Genomic DNA, 23,964 nt, shown 5'->3' on the forward strand with positions numbered 1-23,964 from the left:
GATTATTAGTGTTGGGTGTTTTGGCCCAAGAAAAGACACAGGTGATGCACAAATCAGGTAAACAAAGTCCATAAATTCTCTTCTCCACTGACAGCAACGTTAGTCCTAAATTAGGAAATGCAGGCTGTTAAACAGAACGGTTCTGTGATGAGAGTAAACATGCTTTGTGTCCGCAAAATGCATACTGTGGCACTTCCTGTGCTGAAGAGAAAAGATAAGACCTCTGAATGGACAGGACAGAAAACTGCCAGAGATTTGACAAAGTTCATTTGCAGTTCCTGCAAACTGTTCTATAAAATGGATATGAGCTGAAAAAAAAGAAGGATGTAACATTTATTGAATGCAGAAATTAAACCTAAGTAGCTGACACTTTTCAGTTGCAATGCTTTTGTTTGCTATGTGTATAAATGTAAGAAAGTGGAGGGTAAGAGCACGGATGTTTGGCTAGGCTTCCAACGTTTTAAGGTCTTAACAACACCTATGTTGTAAGCACCACCATCCTAAAAAACAGCACTAGACAGATGTAAAACAATTTTAATACAATAAATACATTTAAAAAGCTAAAGCTGAATACATCTTCTTCTTTTTGCTTTTTTGGACAACGCTGTCATATGAGCTGGTATTGTTTGGTGAGGTTCAAAGATCCTCTGTGACATTTTTGGATTTTACGTGGGTGGAGGCCAACAATGACGTCAGTTTTGGCATTGTGTAGCCTAATGGTCTCTTAGGCTGATTTATGAACCACCTGATGCAATATTGCCCACAAGTCTCAATAGCAATCAATACAAATAGTTCATCATTTTAAATAATGACGCACTTTCCTTTAAATGAGTCCCTGTTGTGTAACTGTGAAGCACGCAGTTGTCACAAATGAGAACGTTGAAAGGCTGTGGTGGTCGGAGGGAAGGACATAATGGGCCAACTTGGTGTCCACTGGGTTTGGTTAATGGTGCATCGAGGAGCTGGGCAACATTTTAGATAGATAGTGGCATATCAGCTTACAAGAAAACATGCTTATTAAAGATGTACAGACTGTGGCTGGATGAGAATAACCGACTGGCCAGTTATGAGTTTCTGTCTTTAACAGAAAATACTCGAGTTATAGAAGATGTTGCTATGACATCTCAATTAAGGTTTTCTATTTTATAATAACTTAACATTGTTGATGTTAAACGTTAGTTTCAGCCAGCATAACGCTGCTACACTAAAAAAAAATGTTACATTGGCCAACAGTAGCTATGTTTCCATCCGATTTTCTTGCAAATTTTGAAGGAGCATTTAAAATGTTACAAAAAAGAAAACATGAATAAGTTTGTTTCCATCTACTAGTTTGGAGCAAACCAATCCACTATGCAAAGCGTAATTTTACAGTGCGTTACCGTCGGGCAAGTTGTAATTCTTCTGTCACTTCAACTAGAATTGACAATGTTACACGAAGACCGGAGAAAGGACAGCAAAGCAACACTTCATCGATCAAACCTATTAGGAAAATTCGTTTCCATCTCCCTTTTCTATCTCTTTTTGTTTTTGGAAAAGCCAAAGTGAAAATGTTTTTTTTTTTTTTTTGCAAAACTGAGGAAGTTATTCCAAATTTAATTTCACCATCACCATCAACCTTTTCAAATGCCTATAAAAAGTTGATGGAAACATGGTTGGTGTTAGATCGAGTTTTGATGCGTCGTTGCTTTCAAGATCTTTTAGCCCAATTCATGCAGCCTTACATGTCCTATTTAAGATTTCCTGATTATGCACAAACTGATTTAAACACCTTGTAAAATTAAAGCACCTTATAAAATGTTAGTTTTAGGTTATTAATTGAAAAAGAAAGCATAATTTCTTTTTTTTTTTTTAGATCTATGTTTTGTGGCCTACAGGCCAGGTAATTACAGTTTATTTGTCTTTACTGATCAACATCTGGAGCTTATAGCCACATTGAGCCTGGGACTCCGTTTCCCCGACACCCAAGATCCCTTTAACATCATCATGACTCCACCAGGCTGTAGCTGAGAAACAGATTATCTCACAGTGAATAATTAAAAAAGAGAATCATTACATAGCAAAATAAATTATTTAAACAATTATTTATATAAAAAACCCCGACTACGACACATTTTTGTTTAGTAAATAAGAAAAATAAAACTCCAACTTTCAGAGTAAACAATCCTTTTAAAATACATTTTAAACTAAAATAAAAGGCAGATATGTGTACAGTGGTCAGACTTCAGAGACAGACAGAAAGAAAGACAAACAGGAAGGAAGGAACAGTGGATGGACGGATGGACGGAAAAATCCAGATTTGAAATGGGTTGAAATCAAATTCCACACTTTTGTAGACTGAATTAATACCATAATTCATCGCTGACTAATCACTGAACACAAGAATAGAGAGATGAATGATGGGATGAATGAGAGGCGGAGGCAGTAACGCTGTACGGAGAAACAGCATTGGGATCGATTAAATGAATGAGCGAATGATCTCAGCAGGTCTGGTGCGTCCCTCAGTGAGCAGCTACAGGAAGGAATCTCCCTATAGACAGAAGCTGAACATTAGCGCCGTCCATTACAGGAAGCAAATTGCTGACAGGAGAAACAGGGGAAGAAAAGCAGAGATAAAGAGGAAATAGGTGAGGAAAACAGCAGACCGAGGGAGGTGATGACAGACGACAAGTGTGATAAAAGTTGAGAAAGGCGGAGGCGTGTTGAGTGACGCAGGCAGACAGCAGTGTCTCCTGGGGGATCTTTGATTATAAGCACATTATCCATCCATCTGGCAGCACATAGCCGTCTCCTGATCCTCTCTGCCGTTCCTTTCCTCATATTAGCCCTGCAATACTTCCTTTAACCCATCTCCTTCTTCATATTCACTTGCTGCAGCTCCCTTCAAGCACTTCTCAAATTGTATTAACACAATGCAAAGGGTGACTTCTTTTTACTCTTTTTTCATGCTACCAACTACTACTAAACGGAAAGCTGCCAAAATCATAGATACAATCTCCTCAGTTACACTCTTCCTTTGAGGTTACTTTCTACGAAATCAGATACTCAAGACCAGATTGATTTGAAGCCAAATGTCTGCACTTTTCAGTCAATAGAAATATTGGGGCAAAGTGCTCCTTTACAACCTGCCCCCTTTATAAATAAGCTTGTTTCCTTCCAGAATGGCTTTGATTGAGTACACAGATGAAGTCCAAGCCCAGCAAATCAAATCAGCCACAGCAGCACTGCAGTTCCTGTTCTGCAACGACAGCATTCACGATTAGGGATCAGAGAGGAAATGTCAGCTTATTTTCTGAACAGGTGTAATAATAGCATCGGAGGAAACCTTACACTTAATCCCTGACATTTTCAGAGGGATTCTTGTCGAATCTGGAAATAAATGTGAGATTAATCACTGCTTGGTAAAAGTGTAGATATGTCACAGCTGTATATTATTAGGTCTGCACCCACACGCTCCACACATCCACTTCTAAATCGAGACCAGTGCTAAGCCTAAACCCCGTCCAGACTGAGGACAAAGCAAACCCTTTGCTGCGGCAGAACCAAGAACTTCACATGTGACTGGTTGGACTGTGGAGACAAATTGCCGTTTTGAATCTTGATTAATAATTAAGAGCTATGTCTAGTCCTTATTGAAAACAGAAGAATAAAAACACCGAGCCTCATCATTAGGAAACAAAACAGATTACCATGGGAAAAAAAAGCACAGTGCCTCTTATTCTCATGCTGTTTGTTTTATTACCACTCAAACAGCTGAGGTAGATCAAAGCATACATAAAGCTTCAGTCACAATTGATGTTTGCATCTGAATTTATTGACGTAGCTTGCAGCTTTGTTCTTTTTATATTACTAGCTGGTGTCTGTAAATTCTGCCAGAACCAGCCTGCTTCTCTACAGTTAGCAGTGCCGCTTATAACGACCAATCAGAGGTTCCCAAATATAAATGCATCTACAAATTAGGCTGGCAACATTAAGACATTGTTACACATGAATGATACAGAGTGGGATCTGAATACAACAGAGTCACAAGAAAACAGGTAAGAGTGAAAAGTTAATAGTTCTTTAGCATCTTAGGAAATTTGTTGGGAGGAGCTTTCCTGTGTATAGGACCATGTGATATAATTATAGCAGAATTGTTTTGTTTTGCTTTTTTCTCTGTGTCTGAGCTAAATGAAGCTGTACTTGTAGTGTTAATAATTATTTAATTTTTATTTTTATTTTTTAAATTTTATTTGCTATTATAGATCTTGTGTTTTGTGCAGGGCAGATAAAGAAATTAGTTTTAATTTGTCCTGCCAAAGTAAATAAAACAAATAAAAAGTTTTCTACCGCTCCCATCCAGTTGCATATCAACATATTAACTTCTCTTTGCACCACGACATGTGTAGCATTAGCTTGGGCCAACGGACGTGTTGTGGGTAAAATAACAGCAGATAAAGCTTGAGTGGTTTTCTACTCCTGTAAAAGATAGACTGATTATTTAAAAGAAAATGGAGGCTGTTTTCAATACGTAATATAGAAAAAATATATGTTTAAAACCTAGAAAAAAAACTGACCAGCCTTCTCACAGAGAGAAATGTTCTACCATGAGCTTCTGGGTGGATAGTGTAACATTTTCTGAAAGGAACGAAAGTAAAAATCTGCTTGTCTGGATTGTGATTGTAACACATTGCAGCTGCAATCAGTTGAGTGTGTGTGAGGCGAGAAACAAAACAAAAATACTATAGATAATCTGAGTGCCTGTCCTGGGGAAATTGATTAAGAAATGTTAATTAAAACTTAATTAATCCTCTAAACGTGCAACACTCTTGTTTGTTGGTGATCTACATTTGCTTTTCCCTTTAATAAAGCATTTGTTTAAAAAGGATGATTTTTAATACCTAATATAAATATTGCAGCGTTGAAGCTGAGCCTGCCATACAACTGCTGCAGGAAAGAGTGATCTCAGGCAGAAAGGTTGGCTTTTTGTTTATTGCTGAGACAGGAGCTGGGCAGTATAACAACTGCTGCAGAAAAAAAAAAAAACACACACTCTCACAGTTGACTAATGGGGCTGCAGCAGCACTTGCAGTTTATTTTCCACTATAAGCACTTTTTGTGTGTGTACATCTATAGTTACAATGAAATTAATATGTTCCTTTTGTCGTATAATCTCTGTATCTATGTTTAATCACATAATTTTAATCTGAGCACTTTAGTAAAGGAGCTGTTAGTCAGATTTCTTTCTCATCTGTATCTTTCTTATTTATATCTTTATAAAGCAGCAGCCAGAGAGAAATGTGGATAAATACAAATAAACAGTGAAAGTTAATCAAGTTTTAATTTAGACTAAGATTTTTCTACTTTCAGACACGGCATAGATTTAAAAATACACAATTTAAGAACAAATGTGGTTGCAAAACTACAGAAGAAGCAATTAATGCAACTGGATGAAAAGTCACAGTTGGGAGATAACTTTGGCGGATGCTGGGTGAACAAGTGAATGAAATGTTTTCAAACCTAGAAGGTCCATAAAGAGACCTCAGAGTTGTTGGGTTTCATGTGATTTCTGAGACCAATCAATATACAGACTTACAAAGGCAAACATAAAAAATATGCCAACCAGCAGGGCGTTCTACCGCTTTCTGTGGTGCGTTCATGGCCCTACGAAAACATGGAAATGCGGCTCTGCTCTCTTGATTAACATATGCTCTAATGTGATTGATATGCTCCTCAGAGTTTTTGGCAGCAATGTGACTCCATAAAAGGGTACCAACGCCGCCTCCCGCCTCTTGAAAGGTGGGCATAGGCGATGGATGGATGAATGAATTTTCAACAGCTTGGAAAAGTGAAACACAGCATTAATCTAGTTTATTTATCTTGTGAATTCAACGTCCTGGTATAGTGAGACGCAGATTACGTCCAGCTTTCACATAACACACACTGAGACATGCACAGAGCAGGCAAGTGGGATTAGAGAGTGTGTCTGGAGCCTGTGGCAGGGAGTTTGTGCGTCACTCCTGCTGAGCCAGATTAAACTGAGCTTCGGTCCAACCGTACAAGACGAGCTGCAAAGCTGCAACTCAATCTCCCCGTTTGTCTCATTTTCACTTTTATCCCACACTTTTCTGATCCTCTAATGTCATCACTGTTATTTTCTGTAAACGTACTCATCGCATGTGCAAACAAATCTGCTTGAAGTAGCGAACAGTCACCTGCTCGCCGCTCCCTCTCCCGGGGCTCCCTGAGGGCGCTGGCTGCAGTCACGCTCCACGTTCGGTTCGTCCATCATCTGGCGGAAGGGGACCCGGATGACGTATCTTCATCTCCTGGGGATATGCACAACATAATAAGGACATGGCTTTAGACACATTTAGAGTACTGAGGCAACACACAGTGCCTACAAAAGTATCTACACCCATTTCACATGTTGTCATGTCACAGCAGTGTTTCTCAATTCCGGTCCCTTCTGCCAAACACCTAAACTGTGTCCCCGAGTGACTAACAGGCTTCTGCAGTACTTGATGGTCATGCAATCATTTGAATCAGCTGTTCTGGAATAAAGGCACGTCTAAAACATGCAGAGCAGGAGGGGGCAGTGAGGAGCGGAGTTGAGAAGCACTGTCATACACGCAAACATCAATTTACGTTACATAAATTGCATGCGACAACGTAGTGCTTAATTGTGACATGTAAGGAAAAGGATAATGTTTCTTCCAATTTTCTTTTACACGGATGGGTCTGAAAAGTGAGGATTGCACTGGTGTAACACAGAATTAAAACAAATGCACCCAGCTCTCTTCAGACGTCACCTAATTAGTCATTTTGTGGAACTTAATCCAGCTGTCCTGTGAAGGTTCGAGAGGTTTGCTAAAGAACATTAGTGAGCTTAAATTTAAATCATATCACTCCAAAACTGTTAACAGATGGGAGTCGCACCAAACTGACTCTTACCAAAAAAACGGGGCATTGTTCAGAGAAGCCTCCAAGAGGCCCATGCAACCCTACAGATGCTGCACAGTTTCACAGTTCCAGACGGAGAGTCTGTCAACGTGTTTTTTATTAGCTGTGAACGCAACTTATCTGGGCTTTACGGAAGAGTCGCAAGAAGAAAGCTACTGAGCAAAGGAAAAACCGTAAACTGTTTATTCTTAGTTTACAAGGGCCACAGCAGGCGGCATGGCGAAAATAAGGCAAAAGTTGCTCAAATGAAACTTTGTCACCAATATGCAAAGAGCTGTGTGAGAGAGAAAGCCACATCTGCACATAACCCTGAGCACACCATTTCTACAGTGAATCATGCTGGTGCCAGAATCGTGCTGTGGTGTTGCTGCTCTACAGCAAGTAAAGGGAAACCTTTCATAGGAAGCTACAAGCAGTCCAATCCTGGAAGAAAACCTGCCAGGAGCTGCAAAGGACTTGAGATTGAAGTGTCATAAATGGTTAGATCATTGATTAGCCATTGTTAGAATGGCCTAATCAAAGTCTAGACTTCTACAATTTAGAATATGTGGCAACACATGAAAGCTGATGTTTGAAGACATTCTCTGACCAGCTTGATGATGAATGATGAATTTGACAAGGTTGAATATAAAAGGTTACATGCAGGTGAACTCCATATTATTGTAGTTATGATGATGCTCCAGTTTTTTGTTTAAGTATAAAGGGGACAGACTAACAATGTGCCAAACATTTAAATTTTTCTCTGGTGAACATTTTGAAATCCATGAAATCGTCCTTTTACTTAACTATGTACTCCTTTTAGTTCTGGTTTTTCAGTTAAAATCCCAGTGTGAAAATATTAAAAGCAATGCGAATGTTTGCATTTATTTACATCTATTTAACATTCTAATCTTTCCTTCTGAAGGAGGTAAAAGGAAGGAAAATGAACATAGGATTAAAAGCTCCACTGTTCAGCAAACAAAATGAAACAATTCAGTAATTTTCACAAACAGGAAAAGGAAAACATTCAGTGTGAGAAAGTGCACTAAGTTAACAAGGCAAGGATTAGACGAAAGCTGCTTGAGAGGCAGAGTGCAAAATGATATTTCATAAACAAACAGAAATATGAAAAGGAAGACAACGCAGGAAAAAGTGGGGAGAAAAGCGAAGGGAGAAGAAGAAGGATGGGGGAATAAAAGCGTCAAAAAACATAGTGGGACTCCATCACAGCGGGATAGGCCGGGCTGAGCTGTTTGTGGAGTCCCACTTCCCCCTGCTCTGCTCTAAACAACATGCATAATTAACGAGCCCCTTACAAAGCCCTGGGAAAAGAGATGCTGGGAACTCTTCTTTATCCCCTCTCTCCCTTCTCCGCCTTCATCCACTCAGTTACCCTCACCTCAGTTATTAAAGAAAGTACTCCTTTCTTTAATAACTCATCCTACCCTCTTGTTCGAAGTTAATCATTTGATATATGTTCAGGCACTTGAGCTGCCGACAGGGCAGCTTTTAATTTTGTGTATATCAAGCAGCTTAAATGCCTCAGAGATGGATAAATGCATATGTTTCTTGAGAAATGAGCAAACGGAATGAATGCCTGCTACGTTTAGTTTCTCTTTCTGATGTACAGTAACAGATAAACATAAGTTAAATAACTTTTTTTTTTTTGCTTCATTTGATGGTGTGTGTGTAACATTGTGTTTTATGTCCGTACTGAGAGTATCTTTTTATCATCCCTGTTGGCGGCTGGAGTTTGTGTGTGTTAGTCAGTGTGCTGCTCACATCAATAATGTATGCAGATAATGCAACCGCTTCGCTGTACCAACAACTAACAGGCATACCGTTGCACACAGATGGAGTCATGGAGGGGGAGAGAGAGGAGACACATGAGGCAGCAAAAAAAAAAAAAAATGGAAAAGATGAGATGTGAAAAATACAATGCGTGATGAGAAAATGGTTTAAAGTCTACAGTGTGAGCCAAATTATAATACAATTCAGATTTTACTTGGATTTCACCAAACTTAATTAGCTTTTTTTTTTTGTTTTATCACATGCCACATTTCCGTATGACTTGCAAGAGTCCCACACAAATAAAAGTCACTCATGTGCAACAGAATGTAGCAGCTGAGACCAAATATTTACACACATTGTCAAGCACGTGCAGGGGAGGGGTGAGGGGGCAAGGGGTGCTTGGGCACCTGCCCCTTTTGCTCCTTGCCCCCAAGAAGTGCCCTTTTGGTCAAATTTTTTATTTTATTATTATTTTTTGTATTATTTCCTAAGCTCTCTTCTGACACATGACACATGTACTAATATTATTTGTTTTTTGTTGGGTTTTTTTTTTTTGTACAACATAATAAGCCCTCCGGTCACCTTGTTACCTTTGACCTTTTGCCCGTGACGCATGACGCAGTTGCCTCTCGCACAGTGAGATAAGGCAGCTAACTGGAGCTCAACATAGAGAACGTTCCAGATTACAGAACAGTTTTTGGTGAATTAAAAAAAAACGTTTTTGGTGAATAAAGTGGAGTAGACTTGCTACTTGTCACATGATGGAAAACGTTGAAGAATCGTTTCTGCTTCAGCACGGAGTTGCGGTTTAAGCAGAGAGGTAATGAAATACAACAGACACTGACAGGCCTCTGCGTCTGGCTTACTCTGAAGAACTACTGAGGGGAGGAGACAGCCAGGTGAGGAAAAACTGTTCTTATCTATCGATTTGGTATTTTTATCATACAGACATTAGGCTGTTGTTGTTGTTGTGCTATTAGCTAGGTGCTAGCTAACGACTTTGCTAGCAAAGCTAGATAACTAAAAACCTTCTTCCCTGTATTGTTAATGACAGCAGTCATTCTTCATTATTGCTTATGCAATAGGGGCACATCGCCCGTCCAAAACCGATCATCTCCATAATGGATATATGTCTTGTCATTTCCTTTGCTGCATAATGTACATTACATTTATTCTGGCGTTAGGTAAATGTACCTTGAAGGAGAATAGCACTTAAATAAAAGCCCAACAAGGATATTCATTTAGAATTAAAAATAACTCACCCTGAATTACCATGATAGATATAATGTATGTAATAAAAGTGTGTCATTAATGAAGGGGAAAAACTCAACCAGACTTTAAGTAAGTTTAGGGTCTGGTTCGCAGAGTATGAAGTTTAATTTTTTTCTCCCAATTATTCAATGAAAAAAAAAACTAACTTCAGTTAAGTAAAATAAAATTGAAATCAAAACTTTTGGAATTGTAATGATTTCTTTTTTTTTTAACAAAGTTTTGTTTAAAAACTTTTTTTTAAATTAAATAACTCATTTTTGTCTTGTGAGCTTAAAAAGTTATTTGCCAAACATAAACTTTTATTTGCACACATCAGAAATCTTTTTTGCGATTTTTTTGCGATCTGACTTCATGTGAGAATCACAAGCAAAACTTTGAGTCACAAACAAAAACTTAGAGTAGCAAGAAAAGATTTATGACATGCACAAATAAGTTTGTTTTTGCAAAAAAAAATAAAAAATCACTTCATGAGATGAAAATGTGTGATTTTAATTTATAAAAAAGTTTTTTATTAAGCAAAACTCAGGCTTTTCTCATGGTGACATCATGCATTAACAATTACATTTTTGCTTTTGTTTTTTTTTTCTTCTTTCTGCAGTTCCACATTAAAGTTTGATGCAGCTCTGCTTTCCTAAATGGACCATCTTCATCTCCACTGCAAGTGTAGCAAACAGGCAGCTCTTTTTAATAGATTACAGTTCACTAAAAGGTTGCATTGTGCCCTACTTTACATTTTTAATAGTGTAATTCTGTTAAGACAAAATATGTCTGGTGGACTCTGATTTACATATCTTGCTAAATTGCGGGTTTGAATATTGCAATACTTTGCTTAAACAAAATAGACCTGCAGAAAGAAATTACTAATAAAATCTTATGCATAGTTGTATGCTCTAGAGATTTTCCTTAGCTTTGATTGTATATCTCACAATTTTGTAAATTATCATTGTTTATTAAACTCTGAAAGCTGTGTGGCTTTGTTAATATTCTGTCCTAGGATGAGGTTAGATGTGCCCCTTTTTTTTTTTTTGAGCACCTGCCCCTTTAGTGGTCTCTGCATGGCCCTGCACATTGTATAAAAAGACACAAAGACTTTTTGTCTGACATTAAACTTTTTTTTTCTGCTTTAGGTCAGTTAGGATGACCTAAATTATTTTAAGGGGGTTTGTCGGGGCTCACGTCGACTGCACAGGATGCCGCCCTGGGCGGTTGCCCAGATCAGGAACCACCACTGTTTATTCCACCATGCTGACCAGGCTTCACTTACAAACAATAGTATATTCTAATGTAACCCGTCTGGAACAAATAAAGGACTGTAAAGAAAACATCTGAGCTCCACTATGGCCTTTTTACTGATTGATCAGATCCTTTAAGGGCTGGACGATCACAGAACAAGATGAATGAAACCAGAATAAATGCTACGCAGTCATTAAAGTTACCAAAATGATGGAAATCAATTGTAGTTCCTCATTTCTTTAACAGGACCTGACACCAACAGCAGTGCATGAGATTAAAACAGGACACACAGGACACAGGTCTACCCCTGACCTCTGACTGCACCTTGACTATGTTCATCTTTAGAGGCAGCAATCCAATTAGCAGATCACCGTTTAGACAGACATACAGGCAAACAAACAAACACACATAATCCATGTCACCAAATGACATTTACTGATGGAAGACTCCAGTAAATACTGCCTCAGGCAGCTCGCGGTCATTTGAAAACGTGAATGCATGCGTGTCCCTCAAGTTCCACATTTCACTGCTACAAAAGCAAGAATCAGGAGAAAAACAGAACAATCTACAAAACTACAGCTTTTTCTTTTTTTACACTTTTGAACAAATATATACAGAAAATAATAAGCTCTGGATTTCGGCTAGTGCTCATCTGCCAACCAAACACATAGAGAAACTTTAACAAATACCTAATACTCAGTTTGTATCAGTATGTTTGTCCTAACCTCGCTGAAAGATATAGATTAAAAATAAATAAATAAATAAATAAATAAATACTAGTGCACAAAAACTGAGCTGTTTATTTCACCAGATTGATTATTTTGGATATTTTGCAGACACTTGACCATCACATATGATTCAAAATGCTTTTGCTGCTTTAAGATTTTTACATTCATGCTGTAACTACAGATTTTAAAGTGTTTTATTGGGGTTTTACTTGGTAAGTCGGCACACAGCAGGACATACTCTAAATGTAAAATGAAAAAATTTTTCTTTTTTTTCCCCATTATGTAAACTATAAAAACTGTTGTGTGCTTCTGTATTCAGCCCCACTACATGGTGGAAGTAATAATTGCTGCAAATACATTTTGAAATGTTTTGGGGAATCAGCTCTTTACATCTAGAGACTGAAATTATTATTGCTTGCTCAGTCAGGTTAGACACAAACTTTCAAGTTTCTGGTTTTACATGTGCATATGGTTATTCCGAGCTGTTCCATTGTACCTCCAGCTGTTTGCTGAATATTTAGTTTACTTAATCGAAAAAATTAATTAAAAAGATTGTGGGCTCAATTTAAAGGCCACATCCATATAGACTTTTAATCTGTAAAAATGTCTGCATATTCAGAAACACTATAAATCCATTATAAATCCAGTGGCAGCCTTTTCATTTTAGCAGTGCTGAAAACTGTTTTCTTATTTATTCAACTCACAAATGGCTCTGTAAACTACTTCCAGTCATCATTCTAAAGGATTTCTAGCAAAAAAAACCTTTGACTTTTCCATGAATAATAGCTGAGTGTAGATTCACAAACATGTGGGCAATTAGACTGGCTCTTTTAACTCAGGTCCATTAATGGCACTGATTTCTTTTTATAACGTCCCATTTGATCTTTCCAGCACTTAACTGTTCTTGGTTCGATGCACACTGTGAACTGCATGTTTATTCTTGTATTAGCCTCACAGAAGCGAATGAAAGGTTCGTCCCGCAAGTAGTCATATTCAATAAATTAGAATATACATCCCAATAAGGCTTGGCTGCCAGATTTGGAAATAAGACACCTTTAAGCAGGTATTAAACATGCTTTTCATTAAGCCCACATTCCAGTTTTTAAACATAGATTTTTTTTAAGGCATCCCAAAGCTGCCATACATTATGCAGTCATGTGAAAATAGATGCTCCTGGAAAAAAAATCTATGTCTTCCAACATATTGAGCCATACAGATATTTAACAACCATTTCAGCAGTGGGTGTGCTCTAGACTGTTGCAGTGAGATCAAACGAGTTGTCTGAGGTTTTCACAGAGAGGATTGGAGCAGGTTATGAGTCTGAGAAGAGATTTAAAGGGGCCTTTAAAGAAGCTGTATGGAAAACAGATCTACAAGCGAAGGACATCCAGAGCAACTGCAAATGTGCCCAGGTCCGATAATCCACCCTCAGGATCACAATGCAGATTGGCATTAATTTGGAGTTTTGGTAACACTTTATTTGAAGGGGTGTGCATAAGACTGACATGACACTGTCATAAACATGACATAACACCTATCATGAACATAAAGAAGCCTTTATGAATGTTTATGACAGTTGTCATGAAGTGTCATTCTGTAAATAATGACACTTTTAATGCAAAGTTGCTCTGAAGGTTGCATTAAAAGTCCATTAAAAATGCCAACTTTGCATGGTTTTGTAAATTATGATAATTTAATGCAAAACAGGCAACCGTTAGCAATTGGGTCAAATTTAAAACATCAGCAGAATCCAGTTCTCCAGGATGCAATAGTTTCTCAATAGCCAAGAGCCCAGACCCTCTGTACAAAGCAAAGTGTAGTAGAGGGTTTTTATCAGGCCAGTGGGAAACAGGTTTAAGAAGGTATTAGATCTTTTACCTTCAGGTGGCAGTAATAAACCTCTATGGATTTCATCTGCCATTACACAGAAGAAGAAGACTGGGCCTCTCCTCCTCCTCCTCCTCCTCTTCCTCCTCCTCCTCCTCGCTGATGATTGTTCTGCACACCTGCATTGCTGCTCAGGTGTGTTTTCTTCTGCTTGCAGGTTTGTGGGGACAGTTGGAGAACTCTGCAAGTTCCTTTTCCTTAAAACCTCTAGGCAAGTTTTTGGATCCTACCCATGCAAAATTTTTGGTGAGTTTTTTTTTTTGTTGTTGTTGTTGTTGTTGTTAGATAGGAATATCTGGGTTATTCTTTGTTTTCACACAGACTAGGTGTCTGTTAGACCCTGCTGTTTTATTTGTTTCTTAGATTTGGTACAACCTAATGACCCCTTTCTCTGATACAAACTTTTGAGACAATAAATAAAAACTTGTTTCACATTTGCAGGGACTCCGTCAACTTATTTGTCCGGAGGTTGTAACAGATTGCATATCTAAATACATGGTTTTTACCCCATGGTTTTTAGCTGTGATTTTTCTTTCAAACACAGTTTGTACATATGTGTCAGAATTCATAACAAAGACTCACCTGAAAAAAACTATATTAAAAAGAGGGTTTCCAGTCATCAAGCCGTGTGGGTTTTTTTTTTTTATAAAGGTTTTACACAGATTCCCTCTAATTCCAATTAATATCCTGATTTGTCCCACTGATGTAAAATCAGAAGTTTCCATTCAGTCATGAATGATGTACAGTTTATTTTTAAACATTTATCAGTGAAAAGCACTTCAGGACCTATCCTTGCTGCTGTCAGGGAAACCCTTAGGGTCAATCTAAAATATTTTGGACCTCATTACAGAAAGTTCTCTTCAGATTCACTGTGTTTGTCTGACAAGCTGTGGGAAAGATCAGATATGACGATAAAACGTTGAAAACAATTTCACAAAGCAAAGCTTTCAGATCTAATTTGCAAAAACAAAGTTATGGGGCAATCTCAGTACATTGCAGAACCAATCTGGGGAAGTCGTAGCTACTTTTAATGCACAGTCTAATGCTACGAGTCCCACAGCTTTTTAATACAGTAACAGATATAAACTTTTAACCAAGAGCGACGACACGCTGCCGAAAGACAGATAAAATATGCAAAAAAAAATGCATTTTTACCACGTGTAAGCACAAGAACGCTGGCACGCAGAGAAACAAAGCGTCTGGCGTGCACACAGCATCCAGTTATGTCTCAGTATTAAACTTGACAAATAAGAAGCATCAAAAATGTAGTCCGACCTAAAAATAACATCATAAAAAATGAGTAAAGCCGAGCAGGAAGGGCCGTCAGAACGCAGCCGTGCAGCCTCGCTCTTCTTCTGTTTCGGCTCTTGAGTGTCAGGACTCAGTTTTCATTAACATCCCTGCACAAAGCACAGGACGGTAATAACCTCCTCTGAGGTTGGGACATACAGTCAGTGTACAGATGGAGTCGAGCTATTCACGCAGAGCACGAGATCACGTTTCTTATCATGACACAGTGGAAACAACACAGTGTATTCCAGCATGATGGAGCAAACTATGTGATCATAAGATGCATGTGCGTGTGTGCGTTTGTTTGTAATACCTTGTGGGGACGATTTTCCTGACACACACACTACGTTGTGGGGACCAATTGCTCCTTGTGGTCCCCACAAGGGGAAACCCTGTTTTTGGGTCAGGGGTTAGGGTTAGGACTAAGGTGTGAATTGAGTTTTGGTTAGGGTAAGGTATGTGATGGATAGGGTTAGGAAAAGGGTAAAGGTAAGGTTTAGGCTGTAGAAATGAATGGAAGTCAATGGAAAGTCCCCACAAAGATAGCCACGCAAACGTGTGTGTGTGTGCGTGTGTGTGCGTGTGTGGGGGTGTGTGTGTGTGTGTGTGAGCATGCGCAGTGATGCATTAGTAAAACGCATTTCACACAGAGTATGTACTATGAATCTGTTCATCAATTCTTCAGCAGTGGTTGAACACAGCGAAATGACTGACTCGCTTGCTGCGAGAGCCGCCAGTGGTAGTCTGAGTGCCTTTGTATCTAATGACCGATGCAGATCTACCCTCATGATGACTTCTAGTGTTTTCCATACAACTAGATCAATTAGGCATAACATTATGACCCCTGATAATTAAGTTAGAATTGTGTTCTTACGATTGTTAGGAAATGGATAAAGATGTTGACGAGGGCCCAGTTGTGATAGCTAACAGGACAGGACGCTCACATGCCATTTGTTTATAGGCTTGTTTTGCACTGTTCTATGTTAAATCTAATAAAAACACTTTTAATGGATCTTGAAATACAGTTTAATTATTCTCTACTTTACTGTCCATTTTTCAGTTATCTTCTTGTGAGTCTAATTGTGAGGGGCAAAAATGGACTAACACATCCATGATGTTGTATGATGCACAGCGGTTCCTCTGGCTAGTTTGATTTGATTATTTGTTTAGATGATTATTGAGAAGTAAGCTGACTGGATAATGTGGAAGCACAGTAATGTTTTCTTTACATGGTAGGTGTGTTTTACCCCTTAAGACAAGCTCAGAAAGAGACGATGCAGCGAGTGTTCTCGTTTTGCCAGAGTTGACGGGACTAAATAACAGCAGCTTTCTTTGGAGTACAAACATGGGATTTTGTAGCATCACCTGCTTTTTAGGTTTCTTTGTGTCCCCGCAGGTTTAAGGTGCATCAGAAATCTGTAGGAGCTACATGAGGACTAAACGTAAGTTTTTACTTAGATTTGGTTAAGGAGTGAGTAGTTTTGCCCATTTGCTTTTGAGTGTCTAATACTATAGGTGGGTGGATGAATTCAAAATATTGATAATATCGATATGAAGTCGGTGTCAGGTGAAATACAACTTCAGTACTTTAGTTTCAAATTCCTAGCTGAAATTTGACTTTATTCTCATTCTGTAGTTTTTCCAACTCCACCTCAAAAAATATATCTGTTTTCAGTTGATCTCAAATGATAATTTTTTCACTTTTATTTAGGAAAATGCACTCAAATGTGACTATATGATTAGACTGAATTGGAATAAATTGGTATCATTTACTTAAGACTCCTGTATGTACTGTATGCAAATTAATATGTTGTCTCAAGAAAAGTGTCTCAAGACAGTTGTTGCAAATTGGTGCTATAGAAACTGAACTGAATAGTTTGATTGGTCAGATAGTTCCAGGGTATAAAAAGTCAACATAGCACCTTTTGGTTACCCATTGTTGCTTACTTGACTGAGGTAAGTTTATGAAAGACTGGCAGCTCTCACCTAAAGCTGCACTGGCTCTCATGGAGGAGTATGGGTAGGGAAACTGAAGATCATTTATTTATTTATTAGCTCTGTAGATGTTTTTTTTTTTCACTTAATGCACAGATGAACCTCATAATAAACACCTAATTATCACATTTGTGATCAGCAGAACAACATCTACTGTTTATCCTCACAGGTTCAATGGGAGGCTGGAGCCTGTCTCTGGTGGTCAATGGTTAGGAGGTGGGGTATTTACCTTTTACAGGTTGGCTGTTCTTCACAGGGCAACACAGAGACACACCACCGTGCACGCAAACACAAGCACTATTGTCGATGTCTTTGGACTGTGGGAGATGGCTGGAGTACCCGGAGAGAACCCACGCATGTCAACTCCATACAGAGAGACTCCAGGACGGGATTCGAACCCCGGACCTTCTTGCTGCAAGGCAACATTGCCACCACCTGAACCACCGTGCAAGTCAGCAAAACAACGGTGGAAGCTTATTGGGAACTTCAATATAATCTTTTCTCTTAATTTTTATTCTCTCCCTATTTTTTTTTTTTATTTTTTAATTTTTTTTTAGTCATTTCCTTTACGGAGATGCGCTGAAAGGAAACCAACACAATTGCGATCAATTCTAATCTATTTTAGGCACTTTCTGTCTTGTGGTTAGTGGGTCTAGTTGGCTGTATAACATCAAGGGTTTAAGACCTTACCGAGTAGCGGCTGTTCCTGTCCTATAATCCTCTCCTGAGCGCAGGGCGGGCCGTCCCGACCGGCCCTTGTAGCGGTGAAGAACTTGGAGAGTCGCCGCAAAAGAGCCGCACCTTCCTCAGACAGCGAAGAAGCCAGTTAATCCATATCACCTGGGGGTTTCAGAGCGCCACATCCTCCGGCAGAAATCAGAGGGAGCGTCTGCTTGTCCATACATAGGTCCCGGAGCAGGTGATGCGAAGGGACGGGGTGAGGTGCTTAAGCGTCGGTAATCTTCTCAATCAACAATCCCATCTCCCTTTCTCTCTCTCTCTCTCTCTCTCTCTCTCTGTCTCTCCCTTTCCCCCCAATTTCTCTGTCGCGCTCGCTCTCTCTCTCTGGCACTGTTCTCTCCACGTCTCTTCTCCATCTCTCTGTCAAACACAAACCCAGTTAAAGTTTGCATTAAACCGACACAAGCCGAAAACAAATATTGGAGTCGGCGTCGCTATTTACACACCTGCACTTGTGCGAAATAGAGTCTGTTTACAGGGTGCGAATCTGCTTTTCAGCCTTCCTGACTGCGCAGTAAACGAGATAGAAGGTAAAATATATTCAAAGTCGAAGTTATAAATAGGCATACCATTTAATATATATTTTTTTAAACTGAGATTAATGACGCAACCTGATTAGCTCACACAAATAACATAATGGCACATTTCGTTGAATGAAAAAAGGTATTTGTCGCCCCCTGCTGGCGATAGTTCTTCACTACTACGCACCTGAAGTTATTTATATCCGGATTCATTTTCAAGGCTAGAATCAGTTAGTTAAAATTATTCAAATCCCTGGCAGATTTGGGTTTTAAAGCAATTTCTAATAAGATAATCAAAAATTTTAAGGAAGTATCAATCTTGAAAACGACTCATCTATTTGTATCTCCACACTTTAATAAAAAGGCATGTTGGATGTTATTTATTTTCAAAAAGAAAACCACTTTTAAACGATGGATGTCGGTCCATTTGTCAGAAGATGAGAACTGGCTCATCTTCAGTTCTGCCTCATGCACCAGATGATTTGCAGGTGAACATAAGCAGTGTTTTGATTTTGAACCTCTATGTTCATCAAGGTTTGTTCATAGAGAACACCATATTTAAGCATAAGGCTGGCTCTTGGTTTTCTAGTTGATCCTGCACTCATCTAGTGGCTTTCCTCCACAGGACGTCTGGGGTCTCCTTTAGAGAGGATGAGGAAGTCAGACATCCACTTGAGACTCAAGAGTAGTAAAGAGGAAACATGGATCGAGATAGCTATAAGTTATTTGTACAAAGTCTTCAAGTAACTTGAAGAAACTCTGGTTTTCCAGTAAATTTGGTTTAATTACTTTTCTTTTTGGATGGCCAAAACAAGTTATTTCTACTTAATCTTATTTAATTTTGTTAAGTAAAATTCACGAGTGTCGGTTTTTGAATCCATTTGTTGAAATTTTCTGAGCGCATACAGTCAGCTTACACTTCTGCCCGCAAGATGTCAGTGTTGCACAAATTCTCTTTCACTTTTTGTAATTTTGCTTCTGACCTCCACCAACACACAAACACAGCTTTCACAGGCACCATTAAGATCTGTAAATCCTTTATGCAGCCTCCAATAATAATAATAATAATAATAATAATAACGTCATAACCCCACTTCCAGTCATCGCTTGATCGTCTTCTTTTTACAAAGCCCCCAATCCAACTCAAGTCTGCTCTATTTTAACGGGGAGGAAACTCTTTTGTTGCTCTTGTCTCGACCTCCCTGCTTTGAGGTTGGTTTGATCTCCGTCCTCGGCCGTCAGATCGTGGACACAACTATTTTGGGTGGGTGCAAGGGGATTTTTTTATTTTTTATTTTTTGCCTTTTGAGTGTACTGAGTCATAAGATTCAGCTCTGCTCTTCTACTAATAAGGGCAGGGAAGTTATGGTTAGAAAATCGTCTACAAGACGGAACTTTGATTAAAAAAAATAAGCAAAGCACCCTTAATGAACGAATCTGAATCTTAGATCAGAGCCCACAACTGAAGATGTCTAAAGATTAGTAAATACAAGTGAGGAGACTGAGGCCAAATGCTAGAGGTCTTTGGGTTTGGCTCAAAAATAAATAAGAATATATTTTTCCTTTGGTCATTTTTTTCTGTAAACCTTAAAGAAGTTATGTCTTCAAGAATTTTAAAAAAGATACATTTCTTCTCGAGACCGAAACTTTTAAAGCAGGTCCAACAAACAACTCCAATAACCACAGAACAGTGTACACACATTCTCGTCTTTTCTTCTTCCAGTTTCCTCTCTGTAAGGAGATGAAAAGATCTTTCATGTTGTTTCCTCTTGTTGCATTATTTATTACTGTGTGGCGCTTTATTAGTTGGTTTCATCTCAGATTTTGCAGTCTGGTTTTGGGGAAGCCTTTGAAATGTGTTTCTGACTCCAAACAATCCTTTGCCTGCTTTCTCTCACTAGCTCCAGTCGCCTCCTCTCTTATGTGAATAAAAGAAAAAAAAGAAAAAGGATTTTCAAAGCGGATGAGCCACCCTCTGAAGCCAAAATCCATTCAGCACTGTCCTAAGGAACAGAGATGTTGTTCTTGTTTCATGGCTAACATGAAAGAAAAGAAGATCATCCTCTTTTTTTGTCATTAGCCTTATTAGCATCATTATCCTAATATGGATGAACTTCAGATGACTGGCTTGGAGTTGTTTGTGTTGACACTGAAGCAACATGCACGGCCTTTTCCATACTACATCAGAAGACGCTTTATTGCCAGTGGGGTATGTTTTTGACAGCTGATGTATTTCTGATACAACCACTAGATGGTGGAGCTACTCCTGATTACAAAAAGAGTGAAGGAAGGAGAAATGTATTTATTGGAACATGTCACATAAATGTGGGCAAAGTTGGTGAACCAAAACAAATGAAGGCAGCTGATTTATCCTTTAAAATTAACAAATGAAAAGTCTGGGACCTTTCCAAATCTTAGAAAACACTACGACACGCGTATATCGATACACAAATATCTTCATTTGATCAAATCCAAGCCTATTGGAAGTAAACACTCATAAGTAAACTAAGCAGCGGCTTACAGCATCCACACCTCCAGGTTCACAACTGCAGCCACGTTTGATAAACTAACTCATTTACTTCAGTTTCTCTGTTTTTGAATGGCTTATGTTTTCTATTGGTTTACATAAGATGTATATTATGTTTTTGAGCATTTTCCCTTTGAATTTCCCATAAGCTATACAAAAAATAAAATAAAATTAAAAAAAATAAAAAATCCTGCCTTTCAATCTGGCACTCCTAAATAAAATCTAATTGTTTTAAGAAGTCAAAGCATGTTTATGTTACAAAAAAATCCAATTAATAATCTGAGCTAAAACTTACTGTTCACAGAGTCTCCCCTGCCTTGGCTTGAGATATTTTACAAAGATGAATAGGTGAACCCCATGTTTTCCCTTTGTAACAACTATTACTTTGTGTTGGTCTTTTATATAAAATGACTATGAATATAGTGAAGTTATTTTTGGTAATATGAGAAGACATGAAAATATTCAATACTGCATGGCATTAAAGTTAACTAAACAAGCAAATAGTCACCAGTTCAGACTCTCACTTAAACCCACAAGCATGTTGAACTTGTTAAAAAACCTCTGCCTTATAAAACACATTCATGTGAATAAGTCACTGGCGTAATGTGCTGTGCGCTGATTTATTATTTTTGCAGTTGTGAACAATAATAATGGTTATGTTTTATGTTCTGTTCATTACTGCTATACAGGCGACGTCTGTTGGAAAGATGCCCAAATCAGATTTGGGACACAACCAAAGCGCATACATCGGTACCTAATATTTTATCAGCACATTGTCACAAACAATTTACAACAATAATGTTGTGTTTGTTTACGACTCTTCATATCAAAAGGTTATCTATAAGCACTTGAGAACTTTACCCTCCTTGGCATTCATTTTATCCTGAACTTAAACTCCATAAACTCGTCCCTGCAATCTCGTGCCACCGTCTGAAATTATTCACCCTCGTAATCCTGCGCTAAAACAGTAGTTGCAGATGTGCGGTGTAGATTTCCAGCAGTGCAACAAACATTTCAAAGCAAAGCTTCATTAGGATAAAGATGAAAAGGATCCAGATGAAGATCTCATCGAAACCAAAGCCGTGTGTCTAATACAGAGAGAGATGAAGCTGTTTTCTCCCACCAGAGGGTTATCGCAGATAGAGAAGTGTGCTACTGTAAATTGTTATGAGGACAGACGGGATAAGAGCTCAGAGCACCAGCATGAGGCCGGTTCAAAGGGGGCCATCACGTCGGGTGAGAGATGAGATGAAGGTAAAAGGAAAGAAGAGCTAATATATTTTGGATGGCATGGGAACGGTTGGTGGTGGGGGCTGAAACCTATGTAAACTTAATGGCCGGGCGTTTCCCTCCCCTCCGTCTTCTTTTACTCCACATGGTTCCTTGCATCTTCATCAGAAAGCTCAGCCACTCAGCAGCTGATGGTGGATAAGCCCAGCAGGTCTGGTTTTGGTTTGAACTTGTCTTTTATTCATTCCATCTCTCACAGTACCCACACCTCCACCATGGCCCGGTTTCTCCTGGCAGGCCTTAATCTCGCTCCCTAATCGGCTGCAGACGTGAGCCTTTGCCATTCTTCGCGGGACGTTCCTGGGAAATGGCCAAGTTTCCCTAGTGACTGTGGAGCTGGTCGGTGCAGTCGTGGTAGAGACGCGCTGCCACTTTCAGGGGAAGGATAGGCTGCTTGCTGTTTGTGCTTTTCATACTCTGAGTTTGATAGGACAAGAATCAGCAGCACCGGGCAACGTTATGGCTAAAGGGATTTTTTATTTTTTATTTTTTTGAAGTGGAGTCATGTGGGGTTTGCAAGAGAAGTCAGTATCTTATCTAGTGTAGATAATAGAGCAATCACAGTTTGGAGAAAATCTGATCGGAGGGACAAGTTTGCAGCTACACAGAGCAGGGCCCGCCTGCACCTTTTTACTTTTGCAAAAGTCAAAGTCAAGTACATTTTTCTTTTTTTTACTCAAAAATCTGTGCGGTATTGATTACTGCTGATCAGCCAAGTCCATCAGAACCTTTTGATTGTCTCTTTGCTTATTCTACGCTATAGCTATCCTTAATATTTTCTCAAGTCTGCTTTGCAAAGTATTTTTAATTCAGTCAGACTGGATAGAAAATGTCTTTCCACAGATTCTCCACTATATTTAGGTCTGATTCATGAGTTTTAGGATGCAATCATCTCCTCAGCTCCACCAGAGTTACCATGGATGTGTTGGTTGTTTTTTTCTGAATAACTCTGTCTTTGGCCTATTTATTTATTTTTTTCTGCAGTAGTTTTATACACATTGCCATTATTTTTAGATGACAGACTGTAAAGTGCTGAGAGAGATGTACAAGGTTTGGGATTCTGTCGAGCATATCGAACACTTCAAATTTTTATGAGCAAAAAAACATTAGCTCCTTCTAATGTAAAATTCCAATAAAATAGAATAAAGTCTCCAATTGAGACGTGTCAAAATGTGGAAAAAGTTCTAAGTGTATGAATGTTTTTGCACGTCACTGCCAACATTTTTATGTCTTCTCAGAAAAAAGTTGTGTAATTGTCACATTTCTTGTCAGTAGTTTTTGTTTGCAGTTGTTCAGTTAGACCAGGATAGTTGTGGCTCCCAGCTGGGTTTTGGTCATTGCACATTCAGCAGCCTGAGGTTGCCTGGTTGAGAGGACAGACAAAATGAAACATAATCTAAAGCTTGAACCAAAGACTTGGAGAGTTTTGGGTTTGTTTGATTAGTCTTAATTGGTAGAAATCCAACTTGAACGAGTTCTTCTCTACTTGACTGTTAGCTTGAATGCTCAATGAAAGGTTTTACCTGAGATGATCTACGTGTTTTCCACAGTGAGTTCGGCTCTGACTACTCAGAATTGTTCCATACAACACTCATATCAGCAGAATTAACAAACCTACAAAAACAGCTCGTCTTAGCATCTGTATCTTTTTATGAGGCAACAAGTGAGGAAACACCCTTTTATTCAATGTGAACAGGGTTCACCCTATTCCGAAACTAAGCAGAAACACACACACACACACCCACACACACACAAACACACACACACACAC

The 23,964-nt window shown here is 38.8% G+C and overlaps 1 protein-coding gene across 1 annotated transcript in view; it reads right to left on the reverse strand.

Annotated features, from left to right (window-relative positions):
• Positions 1–18,123, reverse strand: part of frmpd1a (FERM and PDZ domain containing 1a) — a 37,508-nt gene extending 19,385 nt beyond the window's left edge. The window contains exons 1-2 of the mRNA XM_007544720.2: positions 17,805–18,123; positions 6,192–6,305 (exon numbers count right to left, since the gene is read on the reverse strand). The gene's annotated coding sequence lies outside the window, so the exon portion shown is untranslated. The remainder of the gene's footprint in view (positions 1–6,191; positions 6,306–17,804) is intronic.
• Positions 18,124–23,964: the final 5,841 nt, after the last annotated feature.

The sequence above is a fragment of the Poecilia formosa genome, unplaced genomic scaffold, assembly GCF_000485575.1.
Source record: "Poecilia formosa unplaced genomic scaffold, Poecilia_formosa-5.1.2 Scaffold11, whole genome shotgun sequence".
NCBI classification, from domain to species: domain Eukaryota; kingdom Metazoa; phylum Chordata; class Actinopteri; order Cyprinodontiformes; family Poeciliidae; genus Poecilia; species Poecilia formosa.